The 27,179-nt window shown below is 41.9% G+C and overlaps 1 pseudogene; it reads left to right on the top strand.

Annotated features, from left to right (window-relative positions):
- Window positions 1-5,575: 5,575 nt before the first annotated feature.
- On the top strand, window positions 5,576-6,580 carry LOC118654441 (annotated as a pseudogene).
- The last annotated feature ends 20,599 nt before the right edge of the window (window positions 6,581-27,179 follow it).

Genomic DNA, 27,179 nt, shown 5'->3' with positions numbered 1-27,179 from the left:
ATAGTGCATGACGTACCATAGTTACTCAGTAATATATGTTGAATGAAATAGAAAGCATTTACACATAGCTTGCATGATTTAAAGAGGATGGTGAAGTTTTCCTCAATCCCAGGTCGCTTTCTCCATTACATTCAACTTATAATAGCATGTAAAACCCCTATTTGAGTCAACCCTTTGGACTAATGCACTAGTTCGAAAACTGCAGCCCACTGGCCAAATCTGGCCTGTCATCTATTTTTGTATGGCCAAAGTGAGAATTTTTTTTTTACATGATTGAAAAAAAATCAAAAGGAGAATAATACTTTGTGACAGTGAAAATTACATTAAATTCAATTTATTTATTAACTGGAATGCAGCCACTCCAATTTGTTTACGAATTCTCTATTGCTAATATTATGCTACAATAGCAGAATTGAATAGTTGCAACAAAGACCGTATGGCTCCTGAAGCCTAAAATATGTATCATTTGGCACTTTATAGAGAAAAAGTATGCCAACTCTTGGGCTAATGGATTACAGGATACCATTAAAATGTATAAGTTGTCTGAGAAAAATAGCAGAGTGAACCATTGTCTATCTGGTATTGACATCATTACTAAAACTGGGATTTGATTATTTGATCTAGTTTCAGTCACCCAGAAGGGGCCTAAGAAAATTGGTTCTAAATCAAGAGAAGTTTTATTAGAAGAGAGTAAGACAGGTTCAAAGCAAGTATCCTTATCTTCTTTGGGTACAAGACCTACATAAAGTTGACCCAAAATTTGAAGTCATGAGTAGAGGCCAGGGAGAGCAGACAGTGGTACTAATGGAAGAGCCTGGTAAATGGACAGTGCAAAAGAGGAGACCCAATCAAATCTGGGACCCTTCAGTCTGCAGGCTGACACTGTATCCACTGAGCCAAACCAACTAAGGCTAAATTAATTTTTAAAATCAAAATGTAATAGGAATCCATTGGAAGGTTTTGAGCAGGGAAGTGACATGATGTGAACTACATTTTAAATAATCATTTTGGGAGGAACCAAGATGGCGGCATAAGGTATAGACCTGTGTGTGCTGCCTCCCACAACAACATTGAAACTACCAACTATAAGACAAAGCAGCTGTCATCCAGAACCACGGGAAAGATGGCCCAGTGGAAGTTCTACAACTGGAAGGAAAGAAAGAAGCACATTGAGACTGAGTAGGAGGTGCAGAGGCACCAAGAACATAGGGATACACTCAAGAAGCAGACTCAGGTTCGGAGGAAGCCGGAGCCGGACCCAGCTGGGCCAGCGACATGGAACTGCTATACCAGCAAACGCACAAGCAGATCCACCAGATCCAGTCTCACATGGGACGCCAGGAGATGGCAGACAAGCAGTCTTTACACTTAGTAGAAAAAGAAATCCAAGCAAGCATACCAGATATTCAGCCAGCTAGAATGCCTGGAGATTTTGTCCAGCAAGGAACCTCCCAACAAAAGACAGAATGCCAAACTTCGTGTTGACCAGTTAAAGTATGATGTCCAGCATCTGCAGACTGCTCTCAGAAACTTCCAGCATCAACGATACGCAAGGGAGCAGCAGGAGAGACAGCGAGAGGAGCTTCTGTCTCGCACCTTCACCCCCAACGTGGGATGCGGCGCCCCCTGCGAGGCTGCGACGGCCCCTGTGAGGCTGTGGCGGCCCCTGTGAGGCTGCAATGTCTCCTGCGAGACTGCGACGACCCCTGCGAGGCTGCAACAGCCCCTGAGAGGCTGTGTGAGGCTGCGATGCCCCCTGCGAGGCTGTGATGGCCCATGGGAGGCTCCAACAGTCCCTGTGAGGCTGCGACAGCCCCTGTGAGACTGCATGAGGCTGCGACGGCCCCTGTGAGGCTGCATGAGGCTGCAATGGCCCCTGCGAGGCTGCAACAGCCCCTGTAAGGCTGCAATGGCCCCTGCTAGGCTGAGACAGCCCCTGTGAGGCTGCATGAGGCTGCGATGGCCCCTGCAAGCCTGTGACGGCCCCTGTGAGGCTCCGAAGGCCCCTGTGAGGCTGCATGAGGCTGCGACAGCCCCTGCAAGCCTGTGATGGCCCCTGTGAGGCTCCGACGGCCCCTGGGAAGCCGGCAGAACCGCGAGAGCCGCCCAGACGGCTTCATTGACGGTGCTAACCAGCTCATAGCCCCACACACAACTATCACCCGAAGGGCAAGAGGGGTGAGAGCAGTTGTAGTGTTGCTTTCTCCTCAGTTTTGGTAGCAAAATCCTCATTTTAAACATAAGAGAATACATTATTTTAAAAAGCCATAATGTGGCTCTGTACCCTTTCTGAGTAGAGCGTGAACAAGTCGTGAGAGAACTTTCCAAGCAGAGGGATACGTTGCGGATGGAAATAGCTACAGTTTCCATGTGTATGACCTTTGACCCTGCAACAAAAATCGTACACCTATAGATGAGGACAATGGGGGGGGGGTAAGGGCAGAGGGTGGAGTGGGAACTGGGTGGAGGGGAGCTATGGGGGGAAAAAAGGGGAACAACTGTAATAATCTGAACAATAAAGATTTTTTTTTTTTTTAAAGAGGAGACCCATGTGCAGTGAAAGAGATGGAAAAGAGTAGCTTCTCACTAACATCTCTCCTGATTGGTTGACACCAAACATTCCTGGGAAAAACAGAGAAGACAACCAGGCAGAGACTAAGACCCTATCATGGAGTGAGCCAGGCTTCCCACTCATGATTTCCACTGTGATTAACTTTGGGAATGCTTGACAACACTTGGGCTGGTGAAGCTGGACAGAGAGTTGTTCAGAGGAACACCAGCATCAGGAAAGCCCCAAGTCCCTGGAAGATAGGACAAGGAAAAGGGTTTAAAGCCAGCAGCACTTTCTTTATGGTTATGCTCTTTGCTCTCCTTCATACACATCCTCCAGATTTAGGTTTGTAATAATCAAGACCTGAAGTCCTCTGTGTACCCCTCAGAAATTCAATACTTAATGGTTGAGATTAGGGCAGAGGTTTTCTGCCCTTTCTCAGCTCTTTTCTTACACCAAAGGGATGTCATGCCCCTGGGCCTCTGGGATTTTCTCGGGAGAGTTAACTCCATCTACAGCATTAGCTGAGTATGCCTACCACTCAGACAATTGTCCTGCATGCCCACACACTGACATAACTCTCTCCCTTCCCCCACCAGGCAAATTATTCTTGCTTCTCAGCATGAGTCACCACACAGTAAGAGCTACCACAAGGTCAGTAGCCACAACTTGCTGTTTACTTGTTTTTAAAGGAAGGAGAAACAGGAGGGAGAGAGAGAGAGGGAGTAGAAGTAGGGAATGGAACAAAATGAAGAGACCACAAACCAAAGGGATGGCTCTGGTCTTCTACTTCCTACTGGCATGGAGCTGCCTTTGATGTGTTAGGCAGCCTTTTCCTTGCTACTCAGTTTCATTTCCCTTGCTCTTCATATTCTATTTATTCACTTGTAGATTAAGGAGTTTATTTTCTGCGTTGGTGTTAGGGCCCCAAGGAAACCCCCAGAGCCATTGCAAAATGGATTTAGGAAAAGAGTCATATGAACATTCTCATGGACCCTAAATAGGTGGAATCTAATACACAAAGTTAAAGTTACTGTTGGAACAATAAACATGACTTTGAAATTCAACGGCAATGTGGATAACTCATATAATAGGGTTTTATGGGGCCATCATACTCTTGGAGGACAGTATACAAATTTTAAGCTTAGAAGGAATGATTTGGGATAAGAGACAGTGAAAGAGGAAGTGACTCACAAATGAAAATTTTCAGCTGGTCAGAACATTCTGTCTGACGCATTTGACCACTGATATAGTAAGGAAGAAGGCTATTATTTCCGTCTTCATAAACAAAGGCTGCTTGGAGTGATTATGTTTCCACTGAAACAAAGTTCACCATCAGAAACCCTTTGGGATTAACTCCTGGACAAAATTTCAGCCATGTGTATGCAGAATCACATTATAGATTTAAACTCTAATGAAGGACCTTTGCTTTACCAGCAAAGGAGCTGGTAAAGCTCCAGGAGCTGTACTAAATATTCGATGATAGGTCAAGTTTGGAATATAGCCAGTCTACTTGCAAAGAAACAATAATAATTAAAACACAGCCACTCTAGAATGAAAAATGGATGACTGTCTCATATTCACACAGCTGCAATATGATAGATTGAAGAGGGACAGCCACAAGCTGGGTGGACAGAAAAATGCTATAAAGATGTGCCAAAGTCAGGACTTTATAACATAGACTGCAGATGCTGGGGGAAACTGCAACAGATGGAATACCAGGTGTGCTGCAACTGGGACTAGGGCTGCTGTTCTTTCTAAGGAAGGACCAGGGGACAAAGAGCTTTAAGTTAAAACTATAGACTAAAAGACAAACTTACATATGGTATGTCCATGATACCAACGGTCAATGGGCATAGTTCTGCATATACAACTATATAGGCGTATACATGGCATCTCTAGAGTTCAAACAGTGATTATCATAATCACTGATTATCATAATCACAATGGCAATATATGGAATAATACAATTAAATTAAATTAATTACCTACAATTAAATTAAAATGCTTACTGACCACCAACTATAGACCATGCTAACTTTAACATAGGAAATTGAAGACAGAGGGAAATGTTACAAAATGGCTACGATTTTCATCTTTTCAAGAAAGACTTGTGGTCATCTTCAAGGAAAGGAAATTTTTAAAAATTGGGAATTAAGAATGTGAAGCAAGGTTCTTTTAAAATGAATGTTTGGGAGTCTCATTTTTATATTTGCCAATTTATAGTCAAGATTGTTTCTTATTTTAATTGTATTTTATTACTAGTGAACATAGTTTTACATGCCTAAAAATAAATACATAAAATGAATGTTTGAAAAGTTAGTAATGTTACTTTTTCATTTACACCCACCTAAAACTTTCTGCAAGGAATTTTACAAGGTTATTGAGATAACTATCTGACCAGTTGCCCTACTTCTCTGGTCTTGTGTACTAAAGGTTCTTAACCTGGAGTTTTAGAGGACCTATGAACCTCTTAAGATTACATGCAGAACTCTGTTATGTGTGTATTTATAAACATGTACACATTTACCCTTAAGTAAGGATTATTCTTCTCTTTTTATATTAGCTGGGTAACTTGACATCAGTTGGTATTTTTGTTTTTGACCATTACATATTTACCATCAGTGTAACTAACATATACATCTGTGGCCAGAATAGTGTCCAGGGGAAAGACAAAAACAGAAGATGCAGACTTAATTGCTAGTGCAATCAGCTGATATTTGGATCCTGTGGCTCAGTAAGAATAATTTGTCTCACTATATGGTTCCATATCCTATCTAACTGAGAATGAAAGAACATTAACCTCCACCTAAAAATCACCTATTATATGCCAGGCACTACCATTTATTTATTGATGTAACAAATATTGACTAACTGCCTACTATTTTTACATACGTTATTTTCTTTCTTAAGTCACACACAATAAGTATTACTTCCCATGTCTTATGGATGAAGAACTTAAAATTCAGAGAAGTTAATTAATTGCTCAAGATCAAACAGGAGCTTTTTCTTTGCCTAGCGCAGCCATGGCTCATGGTCCCAAGAAGCATCTGAAGTGTGTAGCAGGTCCAAAGCATTGGATGCTGGATAAACTGACCGGTAGATGCTTCTCAACCATCTACCGGCCCTCACAAGCTGAGATAATGTCTCCCTCTCATCCTTTTCTTAAGGAACAGACTTAAGTATGCTGTAACAGGAGATGAAGAAAAGAAGATATGCATGCAGCGGTTTATTAAGATTGATGACAAGGTCCGAACCAATATAACCTACCCTGTTGGTTTTATGGATGTCATCAGCATTGACAAGACTGCAGAGAATTTCCGCCTTATCTATGACACCAAGGGCCACTTTGCTCTTCATTGTATTACACCTGAGGAGGCCAAGTATAAGTTGTGCAAAGTGAGGAAGATCTTTGTGGGCACAAAAGGAATCCCTCATCTGCTAACACCAGCGGTTCTTAACCTGTGGGTCGCGACCCCTTTGGCGGTCAAGCGACCCTTTCACAGGGGTTGCCTAAGACCATCCTGCATATCAGATATTTAATTACAATTCATAACACTAGCAACATTACAGTTATGAAGTACCAACGAAAATAATTTTATGGTTGAGTCACAACACGAGGAACTGTATTTAAAGGGCCAGAAGGTTGAGAACCACTGTGCTAACCCATGATGCTCACACCATCCACTCCCCTGATCCCCTCATCAAGGTGAACGACACCATTCAGATTGATTTGGAGACTGGCAGAATTACTGATTTCATCAAGTTTGACACTGGTAACCTGTGCATAGTGACCAGAGGTGCTAACCTGGGAAGAATTGGTGTGATCACCAACAGAGAGAGGCACCTGGTTCTTTTGACGTAGTTCATGTGAAAGATGCCAATGGCAACAGCTTTGCCATCCAGCTCTCCAATATTTTTGTAAAAGGCAACAAGCCATGGATTTCCCTACCCCATGGAAAAGGTATCCACCTCACCATTGCTGAAGAGAGAGACAAGAGACTGGCAGCCAAACAGAGCAGTGGGTGAAATGAGTTCTAGGTGACGTGATTGGAAAAGGTTTTGTACCTAATTAAAGATAATACAGCATGAAAAAAAATCAAATAGGAAATATTAGAGTGGAGATTTGAACCCTGGCCTTTTCTTAAAGCATGAGTTGCTGTCTTTAATCCCATTTTATAAATGAAAAAAACTGAGGCCTAAAAAAGCAAAATGGCTGACTATATGTCATAAGTAACAAGATGATGGGAAATACTCAGGGCTGCTTTAGGTTTCTGTTCTCTGGATAAGACCAGCTGAGAAACTATCACCCACAACCTATATCTTGGGTTCTGCGAAGTACTCTGGCACTACTCAGGTTCCCTTCTCCAGAACAGTCATGCCCCTATGCTCCTGTTTCTTCAGGACTGATACTATTAGATTATAGGCCTCCCTGGATGAAGTGAGAAGTGGTTTCTCTAACATGTCAGCTGCCTTACTTAATCCCCCAGGGAAGATTTTTTCTAACAGAGCAAAGTCAAAACAGCCAGCTGTTGCTGACACTATTGTTTGACTTCACATGTTGGCCTATTACCAGGTTGTGATGAAAGAGTCTGGTTTTTAGCTAGCCATTCCAGAGTTGTAACTTGTTAATCTCTCCCCTTTAGCTGCCCCATGGAAACCTTAGATAGTATTTGATATGCTTCTTAAATGAAGGGTGCTTTTAGTTCAAGTCATTCCTCTTCACAGCAGATCTGTTAAAGGATCTAGGCCTTGATGATCAAAACCCATGTGAATATCATTGGAACTCAGGAGTGCTCATGCAGAGGAAAAAGAGGATAGTGCTCCAGGCCCTTCTTGAGACTATTGCTTTATACTGCTTCAGATATCAGACAGAGCTGTTAGCCACAACTTCCATCGGTTAATGATGAAAGACTTGACATGGCAATCACATACTATTAGGATCAGAGCCACATTACCCACACTCAACACACTTCTATTATACCCATGGCAACAGTGGGGGCACTGAGATTCTTCTGTTTCTTACATTTGATGGCAGTCCTGATTTGCCCTGTGCTAGTTCTCTGCTTGTGCAGTTTCCTGGAGTATTCTACCTCAGTTCTCGAAACAAGACTCCAGGATAATGTAGAAAGGAACTCTGGCTTTTCTACTACTTAATATGAAATGAAAATGATGGGGAGCAACTAAGATGGCGGCATAGGTAAACACCAGGAAATTATTGCCTCACACAACAATTGAAAATTACCGCAAAGGACTGAGCAAACATCATCCAGAACAACAGGAAGGCTGGCTGAGTGTAAATTCCACAACTAGAAGGAAAGAAAAGCACGCTGAGAGCCAGAGGCGCTGCGGAGGTGAAGTGCAGAGGTACGGTGGCGCGTTTTGCGCGCGAGGAAAGGGGGTGGCGCCTGAGGACGCGGCTGTCTTTTTGAATCACAAACTCCCGACGGCTCTGAACTCCGGTTCCGGGAAGTCTCTGGGGACCCAGGTCTCACACGGGGAGAAGCTGGTCTGTCCGGCAGCGAGCGAACTTGAGGGCGGCTTTCCCTCAGAGGTGCTTGCAGCCGTTACCGGAACACTGAGACGCGCGACTCCGGGGCGGAGAATCGGCCATGGCCGCTTTCTCCGCCCTCTGACTCCCTGAGACCCCGCCCCACCCAGGCTGCGGCAGAGGCTTTTGCATGTGAATGTACCTAACTGCAGCCGAGCCAGGCAGACCCGGAACTTCCAAGAGAAGGCCCAAGGCCCCGCAGCGGCTTGCATTGCTTCACAGCTGAGCCTCTTCGCGGCTCCTGCTGTGTGGCCTCAGGCAGAGGCTGAATTAGCACCTCCTTAGATCCAGGAGCCACTGTACCCAGTGGTCAGAGGGGGTCCATCCAGATTGCAACTCCTCAGATCCATAAGGGACGCACTCAGGGAGCAGACTCAGTGAGCACCAAAGCCCCACTGAAGCAAGTCTTGCCCCAGAAGGGTGTCTTCAGCACAGAAGTTCTCCCACTTTAGACACAGCTGATTCTCACAGCCAATTGGCCTGGAGGTCAATTCCTCCCAGTGATTCTACAACAACCAAGGCACCAAGAGTGCACCAAGAGTGTCCACCCCAGGTAACTGGGGAGGCTGAGCTACTGGGCCCTACAGGACACCTGGCGCACAGGGCCACTCTATCAACACAGGGAAGCTGCCAAAATGCGGAGACAAAGAAACAGGTCACAAATGGCAGAAATGGAGGAAAGCAAACGATTGGATATAGAGTTTAAGGTCACGGTTATAAGGTTTTTCAAGAATTTTATGGAAACCGCCGATAAATTTAATGAATCCCTCAATAAGTATAGGGAGACCATGGAGGACATGAAAAAGGACCAACTAGAAATTAAGCATACACTGACTGAAATAAAGAATAATTTACAGAGATCCAGCAGCAGAAAAGAGGATCCCAAGAATCAAGTCAAAGATTTGAAATACAAAGAAACAAAAAATACCCAACCGAAAAAGAAAAAAGAAAAGAGATTCCAAAAATATGAAGATAGTGTAAGGAACCTCTGGGACAACTTCAAGCGTACCAACATCAGAATTATAGGGGTACCAGAAGGAGAGAGAGGGCAAGATATTGAAAACCTTTTTGAAGAAATAATGACAGAAAACTTCCCCTACCTGGTGAAAGAAATGGACTTACAAGTCCAGGAAGCGCAGAGAACCCCAAACAAAAGGAATCCAAGGAGGACCACACCAAGACACATCATAATTAAAATGCCAAGAGCAAAAGATAAAGAGAGAATCTTAAAAGCAGCAAGAGAAAGACAGTCAGTTACCTACAAGGGAGTACCCATACGACTGTCAGCTGATTTCTCAACAGAAACCATGCAGGCCAGAAGAGAGTGGCAAGAAATATTCAAAGTGATGAATAGCAAGAACCTGCAACCAAGATTACTTTATCCAGCAAAGCTATCATTCAGAATAGAAGGTCAGATAAAGAGCTTCACGGATAAGAAAAAGCTAAAGGAGTTCATCACCACCAAACCAGCATTATATGAAATGCTGAAAGGTATTCTTTAAGAAGAGGAAGAAGAAAAAGGAACTCTTACCATTTGCCACAGCATGGATGGAACTTGAGAGCGGATAAATACCACAGGATCTCACTCATTTGTGGAATATAATGAACAACATAAGCTGATGAACAAGGACTGATCCAGAGACGGAGAGGCATTGATTGGACTGTCGGGACTTGGAGGGAAGGTAGGGGAGGGTGGGGGTAAGGGGGAAAGATCAACCAAAGGACTTATATGCAAGCATATAGGCCTAACCAATGGACATGGACAACGGGGGGGGTGAGGGCATGAGCGGGGGTGGGGGGGGTGGGGGGTAGAGGGTAACGTGGGGACAAGGACACATATGTAATATCTTAATCAATAAAAAATATATTAAAAAAAAAAGAAATGAAAATGATGGGAGTTGTTGAGAGATACCTACACATAGTTTGCCTAGTACCCTGTACCTTCAAAAGAATGACCTTGGACTGTAAGAGGATTATAAGTCACATGGCAAATAACCAAGAAGGCAGGAGTTAGACATTTCCTGGCTGGGAACATCACTACACCCTTTGGAATATTAACCAGTTACAATATCATTTCATCAAGATAAAAATACCCTGTTTACTGTACCATATACTTTTTAACTCTAAGATTTCTAAGAATCACCACAATATTAATGGAATCACTGGGTATACTTCCTGGAAGCCTGAACATTTTAATGAACTGTTAATGAAAACCTTGAAAAATGTAGGCTCATCTATTTCTAGAAATCTACTCTACTAGGTTGCACTCTGAATGTGGTCACTGCTTTTGGTTTTCTAATATTAATAAACTGTAACCCCCTCTACCTCAGCCCCCATGATTATGGTCTTTGTGCAGAATAGCTGGTTGGCAAATCAATATGCACATCACTTTTAAAACTAGGTCTTGGAACAACTTAGTAGAAAAATGTAACCATTGGGGTGGTGAACACACAATACAATATACAGATGATATATGGTAGAATTGTACACCTGAAACCTGTATACTTTTATTAACCAATGTCACCCAGTAAATTCAATTTTAAAAAAGAATAAAAAATAGAACCCAAGTCTCTAAATTTTGAGATGAAAAAGCCAACCAGTCTTCCAACCTCTACTTCTCCAGAGCTGTGTTTGCTGCAGAAAAGGGGAAGGGGATTTAGATATGATATCTTGGATGCTCTGGAGATTTTTTTCATCATCTGTGAGATCTAGACTTAGTGGTAAATGGAGTGTTGACTTTCATCCTGTGGCTACCTGAAGATTTCAGTTATTCAAATCAACACACGCTCCTGTGTCTTCCGGGTACAAGGCATGCTGCCTGCTGAATATAGGTCTGCAAATATATTTGTTTTATTTTTTTATTTTTTTTGTAGTCTCTCTTCCTCTACTTGAGGTTTCTCATAAACAGGCAAGAGTAGATAAACAGGATATTGCTGCTATGTCTAGGGAAAATTCATTGCGGCTCACCACATAACTTAGAAAATATTTCATGGAAATAACCCAGGACTTGTTTAAGAGGTAGTATTGGGTCTGGTTGATAGAAGGAATTTAGCTAATTTATATAATAAGTGAGACAAGAATTTTTACTCTGACAAGTCACAATTTTCCAAGCCCACATATATGAGAGTACTTTTATCTATGGCTCTGATAACACTATAATGTTAGAAAACCAAAATACTGGAAAACCAAAAACACCCATTGAATGGAAGGATAGTGAATTTTCCTCTCAGGTTGCACATCTGAACACTGAGTGTGTGTAGTAATTTTTAATTATGAGTCCAACATTAATGTGTTTTTGCCAAAGACTCTGGGGATGATTCACTAGAAAATATGGACCTTAAAGTTGCAGATCACATAATTTATTCAGTTAGCAGGCAGAAATTAGGATTGAAAGCAAACAGTTCAGGAATTCTGGGTGTACCAGAGGCGGCAAGTGTCTTTCAAGTAGATGAACCTAGTGGGAAAGGAAAATATCCACTTTACCTTATCCTACTATTTTGCCATGACAATAACCTCTTTGGAAAACTAGGGGAAAGGTCAAATGACTTCTGGGTAAGGTTACTTCAGGAGTTCATTCTTGGGCCATGCTCTTAGCTTTCGCAAGCTCATTGTGCAATCACATAATTCAGAAGAGGCAGCTGTTGGAGAAATATCATCAGATCTCACTTGAGTGTGTGTGTGGGAGTTCCACTTGGTGTATCTGACCCAAGTTCCAGGAAGGAAATATGCCTTTACTCAATTAAATTCTATTAATTTATAAGCTAGACTTCAGGTTCAGAGGGAAAAGTGAGTCACAAAACAGTGTGTACTGGATGTTATTCCAGCCCTCTCTATACTCCCATTTTTGTTCTTACTTTTTTTGGTGTCTCCTTGGTATAAGGACTGTGGAGCAGAGATGAATATATATATATATATATATATATATATATATATATATATATATACTAATAAAAGGGTAATATGCTAATTAGACCGGATAGACCAGAGGTCCTTCCAGACAAAGCTGCAGCAGATGCATGAGCCGAGGAGGGCCAGCAGCCACGGCAGCTGACAGTGGCAGCAGCAGCGGGGGTGATGGGGGTGGCACCTTCCCCTGATTGACCCAGTCGCCTCCTGCACAGGGAGGCCAGACTGTGGCTTAGGCCTGCTCCCCCCTAAGCCATCAGTAGGACATCCCATGAGGGCTTCCAGACTGTGAGAGAGAGCAGGCTGGGTTGAGGGACCTCCCCAGTGCATGAATTTTCATGCACCAGGCCTCTAGTATATATATATATATATATATATATATATATATATATATATATATATATATATATATATATATATATATATCTCCTCACTTTCTCCACTCTCTCTTATCCCCATCCTCACCTCTAAGCTTTACCCAGACAATTATTTACAGAATAAAAGCAGGAGTCACTTTGAAAAGCAGTCCTTCAGGGTATCCTTATGCCTGTGGCTCAGACTAGTTAGATCATTGTCCTCAGCACCATAGCTGATTTTGCTTTGGTTTGGTCTTATGACTCATATCTTTCACAGTAGCAACTAATACTCATGACCCAAGGGGTTGTCTGGGCATAAAGGATGTCAAGGGATTATTCATATTCATTATCCATCAAGGTCCAGAAACCAGTCTCTTCACTTTGTAAAACAACATCTGTGCCAGGATATTTCCAGTGCCTGTGGATTCATATAGCCCTCCTCAGAAGTAAGGTGTTTTTTTTAAAGAATTGAATGTGTCAAATAAACATGGAAATGAGCCTCGGAGCCCAATGAAGGTGAGGAGCTCTCATAAAAGGGTCTCATGGAGCAAGATGTAGGGAGAATTCAAAAAGCAGTTAATCTCAACTTAGTTATTAATTGCAATGTATTCATGACCACATTCATCTTTATTTAACCTCCTGATGGTGAAGCCTCCAGCTTCTTTGTTTTTCCCTCACACCACCCTCACCCCATCCCTACAGGTCACTCCCTTGCTCCCATCTCACCAACCACCAGGTCTCTGCTGCTGGGTGGGAACTCCCAGAGTGCAAGGGTCAGGGCAATCACCCAATTAGCCATACCCTCAGGACAATTTGAGTCACTCGCCCTTTCAGAAAGGCATACCTAACGAAGGAGAGGAGGTAGAGGAAGAGCTAGAGGAGACTGCAGAAAGAGATTAAGGGCACAGGAAAGGGAGGGGCTGCCATATGGCAGAAGGAGGCATGATTAAAAATATTAGTTGCCCTTCAGTCATAAAGGCTGGAATGGGAGAGATGCATTAGAAACCTTTAAAATCGCACATGGAGTGAACAATAAATTCCAAAAGAGAAATAAAGGAAGAGTCCCTTTAACTTTTTGAGGTGAGTTTAAGCTAAATCAAAGGAAGTCTGATTTTACACACTGTGAAGAGAAATTAGAGAATCCCTTACCATGTAAAATGGTACAAGCTGACAATATAAATCATGCCCCTCCCCAAAGCATAGGCAGGTTCAATATTAAGAAACCCACAATGAATTATTAAATGAAAGAGGGTGAGATCCAAGAGGCCAATCTCAGGCCTCCCAAAACTGTTGGAGCTCCTGTGAAAGATAAGATCCCTGAACCAAAGAAAGAGGCTGGCCCAGCTTTTTCCATTCCCAGGATTTTGTGAAATGCATTGAAGATCTTGTTTGCATTCCCAACATCTTTAGTTTTTGGGTATTTTTTTTTACCCAGAAAAGAATGAACATACTGAAAATATCTTCTAGATGTCTTCTAAAGAGTTTCTGAAGTGAATTTCTACAATCTACCATGTCATAAATAACTTTGAACTTGGAGCCATAAACATTAGTCACACAAACATCTGGGCCCAGGTTGTAAGCCTTATTAATCTAGCTCTAAATGAAATCAGGTTCAAATACCTAAAAATACAAATAAAAGCAGAAACCTACAACACATTTTACTTTTGCTAAAGTAAAGGTAAGAATCGAATTACCTGACTCTTTGGAAAACTCCACAGGTAAATTTGAGCAAAGTTGACTCAGAAGATGAGCTGCTCTTTTCAGGAAATTGTCACTTCTACAGGTGACAGGGTGATAAGTAGAAAATGGAAAGACAAGAGGAACTTATTCTCTCTCTCTCTCTCTCTCTCTCTCTCTCTCTCTCTCTCTCTCTCTCACACACACACACACACACACACACACACACACACACACACACCTAGCATGTGGTAATAATGAGAACAGATATTCAGTTAGAAACTAACTACTTACAGGCGACTGAATTGTACTTTCCCATAGATAATCCCAGCAATATATTCACCAACCAGATGCCACCCAAGCTTCAGAATGGCCCCATGCAAATGCAGGATGTTTATGAGGCCCTTTTACAGTTGACTGCACGGTAACAACTTTTAGCTGTAACAGAAGAATTTGAATATTTTCCTGGGGGTGGCTTTTACAGTGAATTGAGGTGAGCCAAAGGAGACATTAAAAATGGTTGGATAGTTTTAGGTAATCTTAAGGAACTGGCTGAGGGTCTGTTGAAAGTGCAACCTTATTTTGATCCTCAGATTTATTGCCAAAGGCAATGCCATTACCTTTGTTAAGGGCAAAACCAGTTGGTTTTGGGGACTGAGGGCCAGAAATCTGTTAAAAGCAATGCCTGAATATTGTTGCTAAGAAAATAGAATTTTTACTAAGAATTCCAAGAAGTCAATGGGTTTCTGGGTAATGTATAAATCACAGAAGAAAAATTTATTCTTTTCACACTAAATGTTGCCAGTGCATCGATATAATAAGGTCAATAGGCCATGAGGGTTTTGTTCTTTACAAGCTGCTTTCAATTGCCCATTTAAAGGCCTACTACTGTATCAGAAACACTCTCTCTAAAGCCCTCTAGGAATGAGGAGAAAGGAACCTCCATCTATGGATCAAAGCCATTAAGGAGCTGCTTCCTTGTGACCTCGGTAAATTATCTCTCTAGGAAGGGGTCCTTGCTTTTCATGAATGTCCCCCGAGACTTCTTGAAGCCAATTTTTCTTTCCAGCACTGTGCCTTACCAGAAGCTCAAAGTGCACTTGAAAATGCATTTCTGTTAACTTCATGTCTGTTCTTGACATCACCTTTATCCTTATAAATAATGTGGATCCTTAAGTTTTGTGGGTTTTTTAAATATTTTATTGATTTTTTACAGAGAGGAAGGGAGAGGGATAGAGAGTTAGAAACATCAATGAGAGAGAAACATCGATCAGCTGCCTCCTGCACACTCCCTACTGGGGATGTGCTCACAAACAAGGTACATGCCCTTGACTGGAATCGAACCTGGGACCCTTGAGTCCGCAAGCTGACGCTCTATCCACTGAGCCAAACTGGTCAGGGCGATCCTTAAGTTTTTTTTAAAAAAAAACATTTTGGTATGAATATTAGTGGTACAAAAATAGATGCACACACAAAAGCATAAAGAAAATTCCAAGTAGCTATACATTTACCACTTCCAGATTACCACCAAGTACCACACAGTGGTTTTAATTTTTCCAAAATTACTTCTTTCCCCCATGAAGTAGCAAGTACCCTAATGCCATCTCTCTCCGATCTATAATATTGTAGTAATTCCTGGTGATTAAAAGAGGCCCATTCTGATTCTTAAGGCTTAGTTCCATTTATTTTGCAACTTTATTCTCATATTTCATACAAAAGGCTCCTCCTCTTCATTCCATCTCTGTGCTCCTTGCCCTGACCCCTTTGTACTGTTTACCTTTTTGGTTTTGGGATCAAAAAAAGAAATAAATAAAACTGTTCACCAGGAGTGGGGAGGCTACCACTTGCTATCTCCCCTCAGCAAGCTTGCTGTTGGGATTCTGCTGAAGAGCTCAGTGTTGAGGAACTCCTGCTCACCCTCACCCCACAGCGATATGCCCTGAATTTTTCAGCTGATGGCCTATATCTACCTTCCTTTGATGCACATGCCTCTTCACTCCATGGTGTGGTGTGGTGTGGTGTGGTGTGTGTGTGTGTGTGTGTGTGTGTGTTAAGGGGACTATAAAACCTGTAGCTCCCAATCTCCTCCAAAGCCATGGCTTCCATACATCTTGAGAACCAGAATTCAAGCAGAAGGTGTTTCCCCTCTCTTCTCCTGGCAGTCTCATCACCTCCAGGATTCTAAAAATCTTTATCCCTTTCAAGTGTCACTAGGCCTGGTCTGCAAAGCAGAATTTGTGACTAAGCACATATCTAATCTTGTGGTTCCCTGGGGTCTCCCTCCAATGTTGTGCTAAAGCCAGTCCATCCCAGCTTACAAAAATGTATTGTTAAAATTTCAGAAAATGTGTTAGCCAGTTGACATCTCACTGGTAGCTGGAAATTGGCCATGGTGGTAGTGTTTACATGACGAAGATACTCCCAGGGGGTTGCTAAACATTTACCAGAGTATCATTGCTGCCTTTCCACTGAGGAGAAAATTGTTGGGGATGGGGATAGTCTCTCATCATTATCACAGTTCCCCCTAAAAAGCCCTCAATTTTCCTTTCAATACAAATCTCTGTTAGTAGCTGGAGTGGAGATAATGACAGGGCCAGTTCAGCTGAAATAAGACCCTATTAATTAACTTTGTGGGAGGGGCCTAGCCTCAACAACTGGGGCTAATTATATGATTTTCATGTCTGCCTACCATTTTATTGTATCAATACACAATGATTTTTGTAATCAATCTCTTTTTAGACATTTAAATAACTTTCAATTTTCACTGTATTAAACAATGGCATAAAGAACACAGTTGTACATAAATCTGTTTAAGTAAGCCCTCAATAAATGTTAGTTATGATGATGATAATGATGATAATGATGCTTTTTAAGTGGGGTTACCAGGCACAGCTCAGAGAAAGGGTGGTGCTAAACAGTCCTTCCCTTCCTCTTTCCCATAAACACCTTAATGCAGGAAATTGAAAGATGCCTCTCTGGGGAATTTGATGGCCTAAGAGAAAAGACCAAATGAATACTGACATTTGTTGGGTCTACCAATGAAATGTCCATGTCCTTCTAATGATAAAAGGCCCATCAGTCAATAATTGCCCCAACGCGCGCACACACACACACACACACACACACACACACACACACACCACTTTTCAGTTGCCTCACTTCTAAGTACAAATAAAGACAATAAAAGAGAACCAAGATGGTGGCATAGGTAACTGCTGGTATTCATCACCTCCCACAACCACATCAAAATTACAACTAAAATACAGAACAACCATCTTTCAGAACCGTCTGAAATCTGACTGAATGGAAGTCCTACAACTGGAGAAGCAAAGAAAAAAAAAGCACATTGAGACTGGTAGGAGGGTGGAGGCTGGTCCAACACCCATGGTAGCATGTTTTTCTTTTTTTAAAAAAATATATTTTATTGATTTTTCGCAGAGAGGAAGGGAGAGGGATAGAGGTTAGAAACATCAATGAGAGAGAAACATTGATCAGCTGCCTCCTGCACACCTCCTACTAGGGATGTGCCCACAACGAAGGTACATGCCCTCGGCCAGAATCAAACCTGGGACCTTTTAGTCCACAGACTGACGCTCTATCCACTGAGCCAAAGTGGTTAGGGGGGTAGCATGTTTTCCAGTGGGAAGGGATATCTTGGTTGTAGAGGCCTCCCGTGAGAAGCAAGGGGTCCCAGCTGGAACCCATAACTTTGGGCTGTAAAACCAGCAGGGATTATGGCTGAGTGACATGGAGGCTGCTAGAGCCCCAGGCAGTTCCTCTCTGTATGTCACTGGGTCCCTCAAAGCTAACTGGATTGTCTGGAATCATGGCAGGAACTCAGGGGCGCTTTCTCCCAGATGAGGATGCTCACATATATCATTTTTCCTGTGCTGGGACCTCCCGCATCACAGAGCTGACTGGCACCCATATCTGAGTTTCCATGAGGGTGGCCCACACTGTTCACTGAGCCCTGATGATCCCTGAGACCACACCCCATCCAATTTGCATCTCCACTCAAGCTGTTTGCGCAGATTTTTCATATGAATGGCCTCTCCCAGCTCAGGCTTCAGACTTTTCTGAAATCTCTCAAATGAGCAGCAGCTGGTGTCAGCATGCCCCAAACCTGGCACTAGTGCTAGCCTGCCTTGCTTCACAGCTGGGCTTTGACTGGGAACTTCCAAGCCCAATGCAAATAGAAGCCTTCTGAAGATCTTTCCATAGCTCCTGCTGGGTGGCCCCAGGAAGTGGCTGACTTTGTACCTCCCATAAGGTCCCAAAACCAGTGCACCCAATGGACAGCTTCAGACCATACCAGATTACAACTCTACACATCCACAAGTGACACACTCAAGGGGCAGACTCGGAGAGCGCCAAAGCCCCACTGAAGCAATTCCTGCTCCATAGGGCTGTCTCCTGCATAGCAGCTCTTCCACTATAACTGCAGCTGGTTCTCACAGCCAATTGGCCTGGAGGTCAATTCCTCCCAGTGACACCAACAGCAATCAAGGCTCAACTACAACAAGACTGTGCACATAGCCCCCACAGGGGCACACCTAGAATGCCCAGCTCAGGTGACTGGTGAGGCTGAGCCACTGGTCCCTACAGGATACCTACTACACAAGGCCACTCTACCAATTCCAGGATACATAGCAGCTCTGCCTAATACATAGAAACAAACACAGAGAAGCAGCCACAATGTGAAGACAAAGAAACAGGCCACAAATTAAAGAAATTGAATCAAGCAAACTACTGGATACAGAGTTCAAAACAATGGTTATAAGGTTGCTCAAGGATCTTAATGAGACCTTCACGGGACATAGTGAGACAATAATCTTAATGAGAATTTCAAAGACATGAAAAAGGACCAGTCAGAAATTAAGCATACTCTAACTGAAATAAATAATAATTTACAAGGATTCAACAGTACAGTAGAGGATTCTGAGAATCAAATAAATGATTTGGAATATGATGAAGCAAAACAAACAAACAAACAAACAAAAACAAAGCAAAACAAAAAACACCCAACCAGAAGAGCAAAAAGGAAAAAGAATCCAAAAATATGAAGACAGTGTAAGGAGCCTCTGGGACAACTTTTAGTGTAGCAACATTCACATTATGGGGGTGCCAGAAGGAGAAGAGATATAGCAAGATATTGAAAACCTATTGGAAGAAATAATGACAGAAAATTTCCCCTACCTGGTGAAAAAATAAACTTACAAGTCCAAGAAGTGTAAATAATCCCCCAAAAAGGGGAACCCAAGGAGGCCCTCACCAAGACACATCATAATTAAAATGCCAAGGATGAAAGGCAAAGATAGAATCTTAAAAGCAGCAAGAGAAAAGCAATTAGGTACCTTCAAAGGAGTACCCATATGACTGTCAGCTGATTTTTCAACAGAAACTGCAGGCCAGAAGGGAGTGGCAAGAAATATTCAAGGTAATGAATAGCAAGGATACATAACCAAGATGATTCTACCCAGAAAAGCTATCATTTAGAATTGAAGGTCAGATAAAGAGCTTCACAGATAAGAAAAAGCTAAAGGAGTTCATCACCGCCAAACCAGTATTACATGAAATTCTGAAGGGTATTTGAAGAAGAAGAAAAGAAGAAGAAGACGAAGACAAAGACGAAGACGAAGATGAAGACAAAGACGAAGACGAAGATGAAGATGAAGACAAAGATGAAGAAGAAGATGATGAAAAAGAAGAAGATAAAAAACATGAGCAATAAAAAACCCAATAAATACATATCTAACAATAATTGAATCTAAAAAAATCAAAATAAATGAACAAGAAATCTAATGAACAAAATAAATTGATGAATAAAACAGAATCAGAAGCATGAAAGCATGGAACAGGCTGACAAATCTCAGAGAGAAGGGTGGAGAGGACACGAGAAGAGATTAACCAAAGATCTGATGTGCACACTAGAGGCCCAGTGCATGAAATTCTGCACTCGGGCAGGGGGGTCCCTCAGCCTGGCCTGCACCCTCTTGCAGTCCGGGAGCCCTCGGGGGATGTCCGATTAATGACTTAGGCTGGCAGTCTGACATCCTTAGTGCTGCTGCAGAGGTGGGAGAAGCTCCTGCCACTGCCGCTGCACTTGCCAGTCGTGAGCGTGCCTTCTGGCTGAGTGGCACTCCCCCTGTGGGAGCACACTGACCACCAGGGGGCAGCTCTTGTGTTGATCATCTGCCCCCTGGTGGTCAGTGCACATCATAGTGACTGGTCATTCCACCGTTTGGTCGATTAGCATATTAGCCTTTTATTATATAGGATATGCATTACCTATGGACACAGACAATAGGGTAGTGAAGGCCTGGGGAGGGGTGGGAACCTGGTGGAGGGGTCAATGGGGGGGAAAGGGGGACATCTGTAATACAACAATAAAGATTTTAAAAATAAATATAAAAAATAGAAGAGATAATAAAACATTGAAAATTTTTAACAAAAAAAGACTAAAACAAACATTGTAAAAAGAAACAATAAATAGAAAAAATGCAGGGAACAGAAGAACCCTGAAAACAAACCCTATAATTAATATTCTTAGAGAAGTGCGCAGAGCATTGTATACATGACACATCCACTGATGCTAGAAACAAACAAAAAAGAACGTTCAGAGAACACGAATGAGCTCTTAAAAATTCAACTTATTAGAGTAAAATTGTTTTTAATTCAGTAGTTAGAAGATATATTTAAATAAATCTCCCAGGATGCAAAACAAAAGGGCAAACAGGAGAGAAATTGAGATAAGATAGGAGAATTAGAGGACCACTATCCATTAGGAGCTCCCAGAGAGAGAACAGGGGAAAAAAATGATGGAAGGAATAAGCAAAGAAAAAATAAAATAAGTTTTTCCCCAACTGAAGAAAATGACTTACCAGATTTAAGTGCTGACTAAGCATCCAATACAATGACTGTAAGACATATGCTGGGGCATACCGTCATGAAACTTCAGAATACTGAGGATAAGGACTCAAAAAACCGACCGCACATGAACTTTTTCTTGTGAAGTCACTGGAATATGTGCCTCATCAAGACAAGGGAGTCATCAGAGAAAGACAGGAGATCCAGGAAAGAAAGTGAAACATAAGAGACAGATGAAGAAAATTTCCAGAATGATGGGGAAAGGAAAGCCTAGGAATATAACCATGCTGTAGTATAGATACGTGTAGATGCAGGGTTCTGGAAGGATGCCTCCAGGAAAAAAGGATGATATTGTCAGATTACTTGAGGTATTGACCACATTGAGAAAAGTTTTGGAGTCCTTTTGGTAAGTCTGGGGTTGGATTAGTAGTGATAAGCACATACAAATTAAGCTAGTGAAGCCCTGGCAGGTTTGGCTCAGTGGATAGAGCGCCAGCCTGCGGACTGAAGGGTCCCAGTTTCCATTCGGGTCAAGGGCACATGCCTGAGTTGTGAGCTTGGTCCCCAGTAGGGGGCGTGCAGGGGGCAGCCAGTCAATGATTCTCTCTCATCATTGATGTTTCTATCTCTCTCTTCCTCCCCCTTCCTCTCGGAAATCATAAAAAGCATAAAAAATATATTAAAAGATTAAGCTAGTGAAAAAGAAAACTATTATTAATTCCAAGAAATACAGGAGAGTTGTATGTATGTAAGGGGGAAGAAGGTTTGCAAGGGAGCTTAATCATTACATTCTGTTTAAGAAGTGAATAGCCCTAACTGGTTTGGCTCAGTGGATAAAGCATCGGCCTGCAGACTGAAAGGTCGCAGGTTCAATTCCCTTCAGGGGCATGTACCTTGGCTGCGGGCACATCTCCAGTAGGAGGTGTGCAGGAGGCAGCTGATCCCAGTAGGAGGTGTGCAGGAGGCAGCTGATCGATGTTTCTAACTCTCTATCCCTCTCCCTTCCTCTCTGTAAAAAATCAATAAAATATATTTTTTTAAAAAAGAAGTGAATAGATAATGCTTAAAGTTAAAAAATTTAAAAAATAGCAGTATAAGCCAGAATTCAGGAATTTAGAGTTAAATACCAAAACAAACCCCAAAATGAATCAAGAGAATGAGAGTAGTTGCCTCTCAGAAGAGAAATACAGGGGTTGGGAAAGAGTGGAAGTTACTGTTTTTTCAATATAGGACTCCTGGTACTATCTGTCCAACTGTTTACATGTATTACTTTAATAATAATAGTAACTGCTGAGCAGGTTTTTTGTAGGGGTTAAACAATATAGTGCAGATAAAGCTCTTAACCTACTACTTGGAGTATAGATGTGTTACTATTGAAAGTCCCTGCTATATAATGGGTACTAATATTTTTAGGGGTAAAGTTGTTACAACATTAAATATAGAATGCTATAATCAGGATGGTCAGTAGCCTTTATGTGTTTAGAGTCATGTGATTTTTGGCCATTTTAAATTATTAAGGCTACTTCCTACTTTCTATTCACACACAAAATTGAGAGCTTTACTATCACTTCCATTATCCTTTTTTCTTGTAAATTCATTTCCTCCATTATTGGGACCCAAGAACACATGAGATCTTGATTCCATAAAATGGATGTCTCAGACTGGATGGCGCTTTCTCCAGCATCACAAATGTGCTGGTAGTTTTATCCTAGGGCTGAAGTCAATGGCTCTCCTTGATAGCTGAATCATCAGATCTCTGGATTCTTTGCCTAAGGGAATAGAATCTGAATAACAGCATAAGAGTACTGTATGATCCTCATATCTAGACATGTAATAGGCAGTTAGACAGACATGAGCAAAGAAAAGGCAATGGGCCAGGTATAGAAGGCCACCAGGGTGGAAAACTCCTGGTGCCTAGCAAGGGGCAAAACTGGGAAAACAAGGACCTTGCCCCCAGGGTAACCTTTCCTCCTCTAGCATATCACCAGTCATGAAGTTCAGATGCCCTGACCTTCTTCCCCCTAAGGATAACATCTAGAAATCCTTATCAGTTGTATTTCAACTCCAGGACCAGAAAAACATCCAAACCAGATAAGCAATGCCTTGGGCTGCCTCAGGACCAAGCTGCATTGACTAATGATCCCCTGCCCTGGAGCCTACCAAAGGACTCAGCACGAACTCTCCTGCTGGAGAGCACGTCTCTGCCATTGCCTTCACCCTCTCCTTCTCCCACAGGAACACATCACCTAAACTCTAAGGAACCTCACAAGACTTCCAACAAGGGGAGCAATGGGCAGCAGCTCGTCCCAGACTTATCTCCTGAACCTGTCACGAAGGCCCCTTTTTCTCTACTACGCTAAGCCCTTCCTTGTTTCACTGTCCTGTGTGTTTTTTTGCTGCAGCCAATACATTATTGCTTGCTTTGCTGCACTTTGTTCCTTGATTCAAATCTTTTCTTCAAGAAGACAAGAACTGCATTCGCTTCATCTTGCCAATAACAGAGGTGTTGCTGGGGAATATTTTGTTTTGCAGAGAGTCCCTCCTCACTTGGGAGTTTTTAACTGTGTGGTTTTTTTTTAATCTAAATTCTTTATCATTGAAAGTATTACATATTGCTCCCTTCCCCCCCCCCCCACCATTGACCTCTCCCTGGCTGCTCCCACCCCCCAGCACATGATTTCACCCCCCTACTGTCTGTGTCCATTGGTTATGCTTATATGGATACATACAAGTCCTTTGGTTGATCTCTTACCCTCCCCCTCCCCTGCCTTCCCTCTGAGTTTTCATGGTCTGTTCGATGTTTCTGTGTCTCTAGATCTATTTTTGTTCATCAGTTTATGTTGTTCATTATATTCCACAGATGAGTGAAATCTTGTGATACTTATCCTCCTCTGACTGGCTTATTTCACTTAGCTTAATGCTCTCCAGGTCCATCCATGCTGTTGCAAATGGTAAGAGTTCTTTCTTTTTTACAGCAGCATAGTATTCCATTGTGTAGATGTACCACAGTTTTCTAATCCACACATCTGCCTAGTCAGCCACCATTTTCTTCTCCTAACCATGTTTTATTTGTTGTTGTTTTTTTCTTCCTCCCATTCAATTGCATACTAGAACCATGGTTTGAGAGAATCTGAGTTTATTTAAAAGTCTAGTCACACCATAATTAGGATAAACTTTCTTATACCACAGTCTAGTAGAGAGTTTAAAGAATAGAGTGTATAGGTAGTGTGGTCTCCAATAAAAGCCCTGACTCTAGAGTCAGATGGATCTGGGTTTTAGTGTCAATTGTACCACTGTTTGTCACCATAGGCAGGTTACTTAACCCCTCTGTGCCTGAGTTTTCTCAAATGGTAAAGGCGATGTTAATATTCACTCTCTAAGATTCCCCTCAGGCCTCAATAAAATACAGCATGTATATTGCTTCACACAGTGGCTGGTGCATAGTAAGAAAAGCAAGAATGTATTGGCTGTGACAAAAAGCAGTTGTCTTTATTCATCACATGTCTGAAGGAAACCAAAGTTTTGACTTTTAGGATTTTTATTTTAAGCTGCTGATTAAGAAACAAAAGACACAGAAAAAACATTTGACCCTCCCTCTTTCCTGCCTAAGAGATTCAGATGGAAAGGCCTATGCCAGGAAGGAAATCTTATGGTGTCTGCCTTAGCTTAAATTGAATTTAATATGGTATATGACAGGGCTCCGGTTAGGAACCTGGTAGCTAGATCACTCCGTGTCTCATTGAAGTAAGAATTTGCCTGCCATGTGTTGTCTGCTCTTCCTCAATTACCTATAAATCACCCTTTCTCACTTTTGAGATCTAATATCATGTTTCTCACTTTTCTCCTTTGTCCAAAATTACATATAGTATATTCAATTTTGCCTCACTGTCTTTGGAATTTTCATGGATATGTGAATTCTCCTTGCATGTATATAAAATTTTGGTTTTCTCCTGTTAATATGGATCTGTTAATTTGATTATTAGCTCAGATAGAAAAACTTATAAGGTGGGAGGAAAAGTATTATTTTACCTCCATACCTTGAAAAGTGAAGCAATTCCTTTCCACTTCACATATGGGAATCAAAAGGTTTCTAATCAAGCCTAAGGTCTCTCTCTTTATTATCCAAACTTGAAAAACACAAAAGTTGAAGGGAGCCCATAATTATCAAAAAATATTTTTCATTTCTTCAACCTGGTAAAAGGAAAGCTGTTTTCTTAAATTCATCTATCATTTCTCACTGTATCTCTGGCGCCCACTAGTGGCATAATGCACAAAATGTCCCCAAGTTTTTCTTAGTGAATTTTGAAAATTAAATGTGAGTTCTAAATTTGAAGTGGGAAGTAACTCTTTAAACTGCAGTTGTGGTGGTTGTTTTTATTAAACCATGACTCAAATCAAGGTGCCACATACTTTAGGTGTGTTTGTCCATAAAACTCTTGCCTATGAGTGCGCTTTAGATTGTGGTTCTCTCAATAGGCAGAAATGAAAATACAGGATGAACTAATAAAGAACTGACAAGGTGCCAGTAGTTACAACCTCATAGAATGCCAGGCCGCATAAATAGGAAACACACAAGGGCTATAAAACTCGGAATGAAGATTGGCTCTGGCAGCACATGGGTAACTTTGATGCATTTTATAGCTTGCCCTTAGGGAATTCTGGGAAAAGTAATTTGAAATTGTATTAATTATTTAGCAAATTATTTTTATATTTTATTTTAAAACGAAGTCATTTAAATTGGTTCTTTCTAATAAATGCTTGAAAAAGATTTCAAAGAGGTCAAGATGGGATCTTTTCAATTATAAGACAATCACAATACCTTCTAATTTGGATCACCATGCAACATTCAGTCTGAGGAAAAAGGAAAGGATATTTTTCAAAGATATTTTTTATTGATTTCAGAGAGTAATGGAGAGGGAGAGTGATGGAAACATCAATGATGAGAGAGAATCATTGATTGGCTGCTGAGTTTTTTGAATCCTTCAAGAAAGAATATATCAAATGTCAAATATATCTTATTGCCTTTCTATATATTTTAAATTGGAAATTGTCCTACAGGACATAAGCAGTTCCAAGCTTACAAATAGAGCCAGTAAATATAGTCATGTCCTGCATAATAATGTTTCTTACAACAATGGACCACATATACGAAGATGGTCCCATCCTACCTAATAAAGAGGTGATATGCAAATTGACCATCACTCCAACACACAAGATGGCCGCCCCCATGTGGACACAAGATGGCCGCCACAAGATGGACAGAAGGAGAAGGCAGTTGGGGGTGACCAGGCCTGCAGGGGAGGGCAATTGAGGGTGATCAGGCCTGCAGGGGAGGGCAGTTGGGGGCAATCGGGCTGACAAGGGAGCAGTTAGGCTATGAACAGGCTGGCTGGGGAGGGCAGTTGGGGGTGACCAGGCTTGCAGGGGAGGGCAGTTAGGGGTGACCAGGCCTGTGGGGGAGGGCAGTTAGGGGTGACCAGGTCAGCAGGGGAGGGCAGTTAAGGGCAATTGGGCTGGCAGGGGAGTGATTAGGGGGTGATCAGGCAGGCAGGCAGAAGCAGTTAGGGGCAATCAGGCAGGCAGGCAGGTGAGCAGTTGGGAGCCAGCAGTCCTGGATTGTGAGAGGGATGGTCGACTGCCCGTCTAGGCCCAACCCCAGCCTAAACGGGCAGTTGGACATCCCTTGAGTGGTCCCAGATTGGAGAGGGTGCAGGCTGGGCTGAGAGACACATACACACACACACAAACACACACACACACACCCATGCACGAATTTCGTGCATCGGGCCTCTAGTAACATTATAATGGAGCTGAAAAACTCCTATTACCTAGTAATGTCATAGCCGTTGTAACTTACATGTTTGTGGAGATGCTGATGTAAACAAACATACTGCACTGCCAGCCATATAAAAGTATAAACCATATAATTATGTACAGTATACAATACTTGATAATGATAATAACTATGCTCTTGGATTGTATATTTGCTGTATTATATTTTATCTTTATTTTAGAGAATTATCTTCTTACTATAAAAAATTTGCCATAAAACACTGTGCCATGTTATGCTGGCATCAGCCTCTTACATGTGTTTACTGTGTCTCCTGATTGCATCATTTTATCTTGTGCTTGATATAATCTCATGTTGCTTTGTACAGTAAAATGCTATATAGGGTTATAGTTTAGGAATAATAGGCAATACCTTGTAGCTTAGGCTATACCATCTGGGTTTGTGTAAATGCACACTATAATATTCACACAATGACAGAAT

The sequence above is a fragment of the Myotis myotis genome, unplaced genomic scaffold (assembly GCF_014108235.1).
Source record: "Myotis myotis isolate mMyoMyo1 unplaced genomic scaffold, mMyoMyo1.p scaffold_m19_p_4, whole genome shotgun sequence".
In the NCBI taxonomy this organism is placed as follows: domain Eukaryota; kingdom Metazoa; phylum Chordata; class Mammalia; order Chiroptera; family Vespertilionidae; genus Myotis; species Myotis myotis.
The sequence above is the reverse complement of the archived record's forward strand: the minus strand, read 5'-3'. Positions and strand labels throughout refer to the sequence as shown.